The following is a 10,217-nucleotide window of genomic DNA, read 5'->3' on the forward strand; positions in this document are numbered from 1 at the left end:
TTGTAGTGCTAAACCCTGCATCCAACGAAAAGCATGTTTGTTTAATTTGTTTACTGCATGTTTAATACTGGTTTATATATATTTTTTGTGAGATGAGTTTTATATGCAGCGCCTTTTTATATATTTTATTTTACAATCAGAGCAATAGTACAGAGCGATATTAAATTTATACAAATAATGGTGCCCAGTACCATTGGCCCCTGTCATATGGTAATATCATCTAAATGCGTGTGCCTCTTGTGTTTAATTTATCATAAGGCTGCTTTCCCCCCCCCCCCCTTTGTCCTGATAACAAAACCCAAGCCAAACTTAGACGTTAATGATTATTACGTAAATACCTACAAATTGCCAATAAAAGTGTCTTGGCTGCTTTTTGGAAATGACAAAGCTACCTTTACCTTTCCCCAATAATTTTAAGAAAGTAGCTTATATTAGACATAAGCAGCTTTCTCTGGCTGTGTAGCTGGGTCTCCTACAGTGAGCCAAAGTATGTTTGTTATATTAAAATACAGCAATAGAAACCACTGATCCTACAATTGTTGAGTGCCACAAGCCATTCCCATAAACTCTTTAACCAGATGGTTAGAGTGAATTAATGGCCTTCCAATTCCAAGACAGAGCATCTTTTACCATAGAAACAGTAAGAGAGTGACACTGATTTGGATTTGCCTCAGTTCGCCAAGGACCTTTCTGGCAGCTTAATTTCACACATCAGACTTCACTAGGTGGGAGGATGAATCTTAAAATCTTCAAATTAAAAAGCTATTTTAAAACTTTAACAAGACTAACATTTGTTGCATCACCTGGACAAATGGTCACAGTGAAAGATACATTACTGCTGAATTAGATGTACCAATGTTTAGGGCCGAGCCTAATCTCTAGCATGTAGATTTAGGATAGAGACATGCTATAGTGTTCAGAAGAGTGCCATGATCTCACAGTTTATGTATAAAGCCACAGTGTGAACTTCAAAGGACCAGAGACATCCCACCATCTTAGGCCAATACTCAGTGTGTAGTGGTGAGGCATAATGTTTCACATTTATTAGACATATGCTGAAATGCTGGCTTGCCTGTGGCCTTTGAAAATTGAGTTGGACCTCTCCACCTGCATAATAGAGAGCAGGGCTGGACAGCTCTGGTGCTCAAGGACTCAAATATTCCAGTATATACTGGAAACAAGTTCTTTAATGGAGATCCAAAAATTTTGGCCCTCAAGAACTGGGGCTGTGCACCATTGATGTAGCGTCAGTGTTCAGAAAATTCTTGTAGTCATCTATGTATTTTGTTCAAAAGCCAGACCTCAATCACATCTGATTTATTCATGAATGCTTTGTTCACCAATAAAATATAATTTTCCTAGATCATATTTTTAGAACTTATTTTCTTGGAGTTCTGTGTTCTATTTACAGATGGGGACTTTCTTCATAGTTACTGCAGAATACATCCAACCTTGTAGAATTTCTCTATTTGCATGGTGTGGCTATGTGTAATGCATAGTTTGATCAATAATTTCTTAAATGTCATGTGACTTCTAACTATGCCTTACTTAGATTCAACCCATCTCTTCTTGAAGTATAACCAAAACGCTGGGGCTGACCCAGTGAAGTCAGAAGGTTAATATGTTACAAATACAGCACAGTTAAATAAACCTCAGTGTCCTTTGATCCATTCCTTACATAGGTTATAATAGCAACAGAATGTATGCTTCAAGCATACAAACTCTCAATGTTCTCAAGTCTGAACATGAACTGAGTATGTTGATGAGGTCTAAGTCTAAGACAATATGGCTACATTATACTGCTTTTACTTTCTTATGATTTTTTTTCTCCCTTGTTTTTATTAATGTATACATCTAGCAAATGAAGGAAATTAACAGGTCCACTTTTACTGCATGTTAACAGTAGTAGAATGGTTGCGTTATGGTTGTTCGTATTACAGATAACAAATGTATGAGAAATGTGTTGTTAGCAAATTTTTAATAAGCTGTGTAATGTATTCCCCAAATGGCCTTTGTAGCACCTGCTTGGGGTTTTATTCATTTAAAACTAAAAGTAAGCTAAACACGGTAGTGACATGCTGGACACTCGAGTGCAGTGTGCATTATTTGGCCAAGTGTCTACTAGCTCCTATGAAGTGTTTCTAGGTTAAGTCTAGTTGGTTACTGCCCATAAAACATCTTGCACCATGGCACCTCTTCAAGAAAAATGCCGTGTTTGTCACGTAAACACAATTGTGAATATTCCATATTTTTTAAAAAAAAAAACAACTTTCAAGTGTGCACTTCATTCTATCACTGCACTTGGATATCTTGCATATCACTGTAAACTTATACTTAAAAAGTTACTGTTATTGTTTATTTTTAAAAAAAGGAAAGATAGCAAAGCTCATTTATTTTGGCATGTAATGGTAATCCTGTACTGAATCCTGTTTACATAGAGTTGCACACTGCAATGTGTTTTTAAGGCATCTGGCATTGTATGACATGCAGGCTGTCTGAGATATAATACATATAATATATATATATTATAATTGTATTGTATCTTGGTACTTTTCCATTGAAGATTTAACTTGGAACTATTTAGTAGTAGTATAGAACATATAGACCATTCTCATCTGTATGTCTGAGGGCCTATACATTCCAGTGAGCCTCAAAATTTATGTCCACTTAGACCTAGTGAAAAAACAGCACTAATTCAACCATTGGGATGACACACAATGCTGCTTAAGTGACAGATTTGTAATGTGTAGGAGGAAGATTTATGCGTACACGCACTTTTAGATAGTAATGTGTCCCTGATGTTTTCAAGTGCTTTGATCTCTGCTCTGTTCCAGGGATAGTCAACCTTCTGACCATCTTTTTTTTAAGAGTATGAAATATTTGGCAGTTCATTTCATATTACAGAAATAGACATCCTAAGGTGTGGGTTGTATGGCTGTCCCATTTCAACACTAGTGTAACGCTTGCAAGTTTATCTTTGGGACCATACATGTTCATGTTTTAACTGAGCTTTTGTTTGGGTACAGTTACCTGCCTATTGATCCACTCATACCTAACGATCTATAATAGATGTAATTTAGAATAAAATATACATCTAAAACAAATATGTAAGCATAGTGCAAAACTTAGTAAACGTGTGTGTATAATTTAACTGTGCCTGATGTTGACGCTTCATACAGTTGTTACATGTGTAATATGTTTACGTAATGTCAATCATGCATTTCTTATGTTACTAAGTGAGAAATCCCTACTTGTGTGACTACTTAAAATCCCATGCACTAATAACATGTCCAATGAAGGGTTAAGTCAAAATTGGTTTTCATAATCATAAAAAAAACGCCTTGACTATAAAGAAGTTTTCACAAGGGTCGATACATAGGTGGTGGATGAACAATAACGGCTGATCATGAATATAATAGGTTACAGAGCCAAAATACGATGCATGACATCCCATATTAAAAAGACAGGCAACCAGGTTCTTAAAATAAGAATGTGGGGAACATATACACTACCGTTCAAAAGCTCTTTTCATGGAAAACAATGACATTTCTAGCTGTACTAACAAAATTGCAAGAGTTTTCTAGAGACCAATTAGCCTTTTAAACTTAAACTCTGATTAGCTGACAGAACGTGCCATTGGAGTGATGGTTGATGATAAAGAGCCTCTGTACGCCTATGAAGATATTCCATTAACGATCAGCCTTTTCCAGCTACAAAAGTCTTACAACATTAACAATGTCTACGCTGTATTTCTGATCCATTTGATGTTATTTTATTGTGCTTTTCTTTAAAAAATAATTATATATATATATATATATATATATATGTGTATATATATATGTATATATGTGACCCCAAACTTTTGAACGATAGTGTACATCATGGTGCCTGTGTACTTTCAAGTCTGGAAGTTTTTCATCTTGTGCGTGTGCCTTAATTCTTGATGCCTTTAAATGAAATAAAATCTATATATATAGTTAGGTCTGTGTGTGTGTATATGTAAAATATTTTATAAGCAATGCATTAAAATCTATACTCTTACCCTTTACAACAGCTTACAGTTACATGATTTTATTATACTGTAAATTTCATTTAATTTAGTTTTGAAATGTATGTTTGTCATGTCATATGATATTATTTAGAGCTTGAAAGTCTACTTTTCCATAAATGTTGCCAATGTTTGGTCATGTTTTTTTATTGTGTGTTAACATCCAAAGTTTAAAAAAAAATATTTTGGAGATTCCTTGGTTTTTGTTTTTTTTGTTTTAAATGAAGCAAAGTAATTCTTAGATTTGATATTAAATCTTTTACTGAAATTCTACAGGAACTTATCTGTGTGTTTACAGATGAAAATAAGCAATATATATTTATATATATATATATATATATATATATATATATATATATATATATTATATATATATATAAGATATTATGTAGATATAGATATATTATATATATATATTATATATAGGTGTAGATATTATATATTTATAGTATTGTAATAAAAACATATTTGATCCCCTGCTGTTTTTGTATATTCACCCACTGACAAAGACATGATCAGTCTATAATTTTAATGGCAGGTTTATTTCAACAGTGAGAGACAGAATAACAACAAAAAAATCCAGAATAACGCATTTCAAATATGTTATAAATGGGTTTGCATTTTACTCCTTTACGAAACATGACTTAGTACTTGGTGGCAAAACCATTGTTAGCAATCACAGAGGTCAGACGTTTCTTGTAGTTGGCCGGCAGGTTTGCACACATCTCAGAAGAGATTTTGTCCCACCCCTCTTTGCAGATCCTCTCCAACTCATTAAGGTTTCGAGGCTGACGTTTGGCAACTCAAACCTTCAGCTCCCTCCACAGATTTTCTATGAGATTAAGGTCTGGAGACTGGCTAGGCCACTCCAGGACCTTAGTCTACTTCTTCTTGAGCCACTCCTTTGTTGCCTTGGCTTTGTGTTTTGTCACTTAGCAGAAAAACACCCCCAAAGCATAATATTTCCACCTCCGTGTTTGACAGTCGGGATAGTGTTCGTAGGCAGCATTCTTCCAACTCCACGAGTTGTGTAGTCAAATAGCTCGGTTTTGGTCTCATCTGACCACAACACTTTCACCCAGTTCTCCTCTGATTCACTTAGATGCTCATGTGCTTTCTTGAGCAGGGGGACTTTGCGGGCACTGCAGGATTTCAGTCCTTCACGGCATAGTGTGTTACCAATTGTTTTCTCGGTGACTATTGTCCTAGCTGCCTTGAGATCATTGACAAGATCCACAAGGTGAGAACTTGCATGAAGGAGATGTGCACTGGATGTGCCGGCACCGGAAGTTGTATACGCGTATTGCGTAGATGTCCCCCGCAAGACACCCGGGAGTCTGCTCCGGTAAGTAAAGGTAGAGGTAAAACGCATCGTGCGGACGGTCCGCACGATGCACTTAACAACCTCCCGTGCCGGCACCCCCCCCGTGGGAAGTGCTGGCAGGGGAGGCTGTCTGAGCGTATCGGGGATTAGGATGCAGGTCCCCTGCACCGCTGCGGGGGATCTGTATCCAAACCCCGCTGCCTGCCCGGCGCCCGGGACTGCATGTCCCGGGCGTCGGGCGCTAGACCCCGAATATAGGCCGCACCCCCACTTTAAAAACTTAAAGTGGGGGGAAAAAAGTGCGGCCTATATTCGAGCCAATACGGTACATATACAAGGCTAAGTGCATCGTCTGTGCAAAAAAAAGTTGGAGGAGGCACATTATTTCTATATAATAATGCCTATATATAGCCCACTTATGCTGTTAAAGTATTTTGTCACTGTTTATTTTACTTTGAAACATTAATATACTGAGCAGATTACAACATGTCCCCTGGACTTTAATTATTTAGAACCTTAGAATCCTTAAAGGAACTTATAGCGGGCAGTGTTATTCCAAGGGATTTTGAAGTCATTATAATAATAAGATATGCCGTGAAGAGCATATGTGCATTTTTCATTTCCATAAGGCATCTGGAGAAACGTCCTATATTGCCTGTCAAATACAACCATTAACTCTGACAGCACACAGATAATATGAAACATATTTACACATTAGATGTTTTTTCTGGCAACGCAACTGAAAAGGTTGGATACTATAGAATGAGACATGAATGATTCTATATTTAAATAATTACTTAGTACAACATAAATATTTTTGTAAACTGCTCATCAATATTTGTTAGAATTAGCTAATTATCAGAAAAAGGACAGGTCAAGATTTTAATGTTTTTTTTAGCTGATTGTGTTTATTTTTTAATGTTAAATCTATACATAAAATAACTATTTCTAGAGCTATGAGTTAACACATTTCTGCTTAATGGTTATATTAACTGCTACCTATCATATCTTCTTATTCAGGCTCTCATAGATTCTATGAGAATCAGTTGCCCTAAATCCTAGTTCTGTATTTAATTGTCATCTGTAAAATGTAGTATTCTATGATGAATAATACATGTTTCCCTAGTAATGGAATTAGGCTCCCAGGGAGAGGAATCCACCCTGGTACTTAGAAGAACTGCTGTGTGGCTGATAACATTCCAAGTTGGCCCAATAAATATCAGGGGGCTTTCTAATTTATTTGAGTTTAACAGTTTGCTTATATGTATTTTATAAAACACATATTGATAAAATCTTGACTTAACAGGCCACAATAGTGTGTTGTAATACTGCAGGTCTCTGGGGACGGCAGCCCCTCTGTCATAAAACCAGGGGCAGATTGTCCTACTGGGTGATCAGCGTTGAGTGCACCACTGCTCAATGAGTTCATATATTTATACAGTTGCAATAAAAATTATTCAACACCCATTGCAAATCAGGTTTGTTGTCAAAATTTAAACAAATCAAACAAAAGCAATTGAAATAGCTCAACGCATGCTTCAAGTGGTTTCCCCAAATTCCATTGAAAACTGCAACTTATAATGACTTCTCCAGTCTCAAAATGATTGAACCAACTGAATAGAATCCCTCACAACTGCACAAATATGCAAAACAGATGTTGTCTCAAGCACACCTGATGCAACTGATCAAGGGCTTCATTCGTTGTGCTTGAGCTGGGACACATGAAATTACCTGAACTGCCTAGGGGTTCGTTGAGTGTCACATTGGACTGCATGTAAGAAAAGAATGGTTCAAAAAGTTAACAGAAGAGATCATTGCCTTTCACAAACAAGGAAAGGCACTGAATGTTCCTAGAGACACCGTTGGAAGCATACTTCACAAGTTCAAAGTTAAAGGAACATTGGATAGACGACCAATGGGGTGTTCAGACGTGGCCTTACAATAACCCTGTGCTATAAATTTCAGTGGCATTTCCTGTAGTTCACATCTGCATTGATCATTTACTAAGTGTTTATACATAGGAATTAGCTTCCAGTTCCAGTTTATCACTAGTACAGATAAGCATGTTATAATTTAAGGTCTTTCACAGGCAAATGTGTCTAGAGGGATAAACCTCTGTTCCCTGTTAAGTCAACAACATGTCAGGAATATTGACAGTAGTCATATCTTAATGAATTGCACTGTTCTGATTTAAGATCTGATTAAAGTCCTCATAAAAGGCAATAAAGAATCAATGCAGATAAGCAAAATGATATAATCGATAGATACATGTAAAAATAGGAAATGCTGAATGGTGCTGGTGCTCCATGGAATCCATGGAATCCATAAAATGCACCTGAAACTAAATATTTTACCAAACTTAAACTAATAAGATAATAATAATAATACTATTAGCAGATTGGGTGATTGTTCACGTGGTGTTCTACCATCAGTCAATTGTGAGGGAGCTGTGGTGAGAAGAAGAATTTAATATGGGTAGGCATACCCCTTTGCCACAATTAAATGATGAAATGAATAAATGTGCTCTCAAATTTTATCTTTTTTTCATGCATTTCTCTATATGGCCTTTTCAAGTACTCTCCCATATTTATATTATATAAGCGCTGTGTAAATTGTTGCCGCTATATAAATAAAAGATAATAATAATATATAATATATTTTCAGTAAGCATTGATTTTAATATCTCAGTGGCCTTTTCTGTCTTGCCTTTAATACATATATAAACTATATGTTCTGCCATGATCAGCGCTATCATATTTGTTGCATGCTCGGTTCTTTTCAGGTCACAATTTTTCATGTTTTTCTTCGTATTATTATTCCCATTATTATCCTCAATCATTGCCTAGAGTCCAAGATGTCTCCAACTTCACGTCAAAAGCATTTAACATGTATGTGGAATTTTGATACTTTTTGTTTGTTCTATTGACACTAAAATATCAAAATATCATATGGAAATATTAAAAATAACGTGTGATTAGCACAAAAAAACCTAACATGCCAAAAGATCATATTCAATGACCAAAAAAACCATATTTTATGTTAAGTGGTTTCCTACTTTTGGTGCAAAAATAATTTACCAATATATTGGGCCCCTCGACAGACACAATTTATAGCCCCGCATTATGACCCCTAAAGGAAGCAATATCTAAATTACTCTATAGTTTTATAATCATAAGCAATAAAGAACGGGCAGTGGAGCTGTAAGCATGGGAAATACAGTGAGATTTAGGAGCCAGATTGCTTTTGTGTATGATTATAATTCTTTTTTTTCCTAGGAGCAATGAATTCACATGACCCAGGGAGACTACCATTATTTATAATCACTTCTGATCCGGCCATGGTGTCCACTGAATTATAGCCGAAGTGCAAGGCATTACTTTGGCACACTCCACGAATAATATGAAAAAAATATATAGGTTCAGCAGACAAAAGAGTGTATTATAATACAATATACTTACTATTAATATACATTTACACACAATAGCCTAAATTATATCATACTGTATTACACACACAAATGTTATGGAGCTAATACCCAGGGCCGGCCCGACAATGGAGCCAAGTGGGGCAGCCGCTCCAGGCGGCACTTTTGAAGGGGCGCTTTGCCGCCCCAAGCCCTTTTTTTTTTTTTTTAAAGCGAAAGAGAGAAAGCGGCGCCGAGTGGTTTTCGCTTACCAAGCTGTCAGTACCCACTCGGCGCCCCTCTCTCTCTCCTCTGCGGCGAGTCTCCCTGTTCGGTCTCGGTGCCGGCTTGTAATGCTGAGTGCCGGAAGATTTCCTGAAAGGTAAGTACAAGGGGGGGGGGAGAGGAAGGGTAGATAATGGGGGGGGGAGAGGAAGGGTAGATAATGGGGGGGGGGCGGCAGGGACGGAGGGAGAGGAAGGGTAGATAAGGGGGGGGGCGGCATTTTAAAATTCGCCCCAGGCGGCATTTTGCCTTGGGCCGGCCCTGCTAATACCCCCTCAACAACAACAAAAAAATACCATTGCAATCTGGCAGTTGCATCAAATGCAACCAAATTTTATATAATGACAGTTGCTGGCATCAGTAGGAAAGTAGTTTCATTTCAAAATAATTTTAAGATTGTTGTACAATTTTAAAATATAACACACTAGCAAATTAGTATGGATAATAAAGCATAATGGTACTACACACATTACTGTATAGATCGGCATCGACAGATCCGGCGCTGTATATGTGTATAAACATCACACCAAAATAATAGCTGCAACTACAATATAGGGAGACGAACAGGGACTTCATATTTTTGTAGGATTGCATTCTTGTAATTTGCAGAAGAGAAGAGGGGGTGTTTGAAACATTTCAAAGGAGAATTGTTATGACAAGAGGTCACAGTCTAATACAGGAGCGTTCGAGGCTTATGTGTAAGTTTTACGTTACTGAAATTACTGGAAGTGCATGCCTGCCAACAGTCCCGAATTTCCTGGGACAGTCAGGTTTTTTTGGTCCTGTCCCATCAAATTCCGGTCTGTCCCAGCATAAAAGCTATCCTGAATATAAGATAACACCAAAAGGGCAAATAAGACTTGAGGATAATTAAAGCAGGGAAAAAAACAAGACAGGCCAAGTGGTAACAATGGACATGTCCCCATTCATTTCTCTATATTCAACTAAATATTTCTTCATATTCATCTACTGAGGCTGTGAAAGTCCTTTTCCCATCACAAATGCTAACGGTCAAGCAATACTTTGAGTCAGAGAACTATGTAACTGGCAGGTCTTTGTGATGTAATTAAAATCTTATGACATAATGTTTACTGTATTTGAAATCTTGCTGCTATATGAGAAAATAACCATAAGTATAAATGTAAGAGGGTGAAATA

Source organism: Sceloporus occidentalis, unplaced genomic scaffold, assembly GCF_023333645.1.
Source record: "Sceloporus occidentalis isolate IW3139 unplaced genomic scaffold, rSceOcc1.0.p SCAF_19, whole genome shotgun sequence".
In the NCBI taxonomy this organism is placed as follows: Eukaryota; Metazoa; Chordata; class Lepidosauria; order Squamata; family Phrynosomatidae; genus Sceloporus; species Sceloporus occidentalis.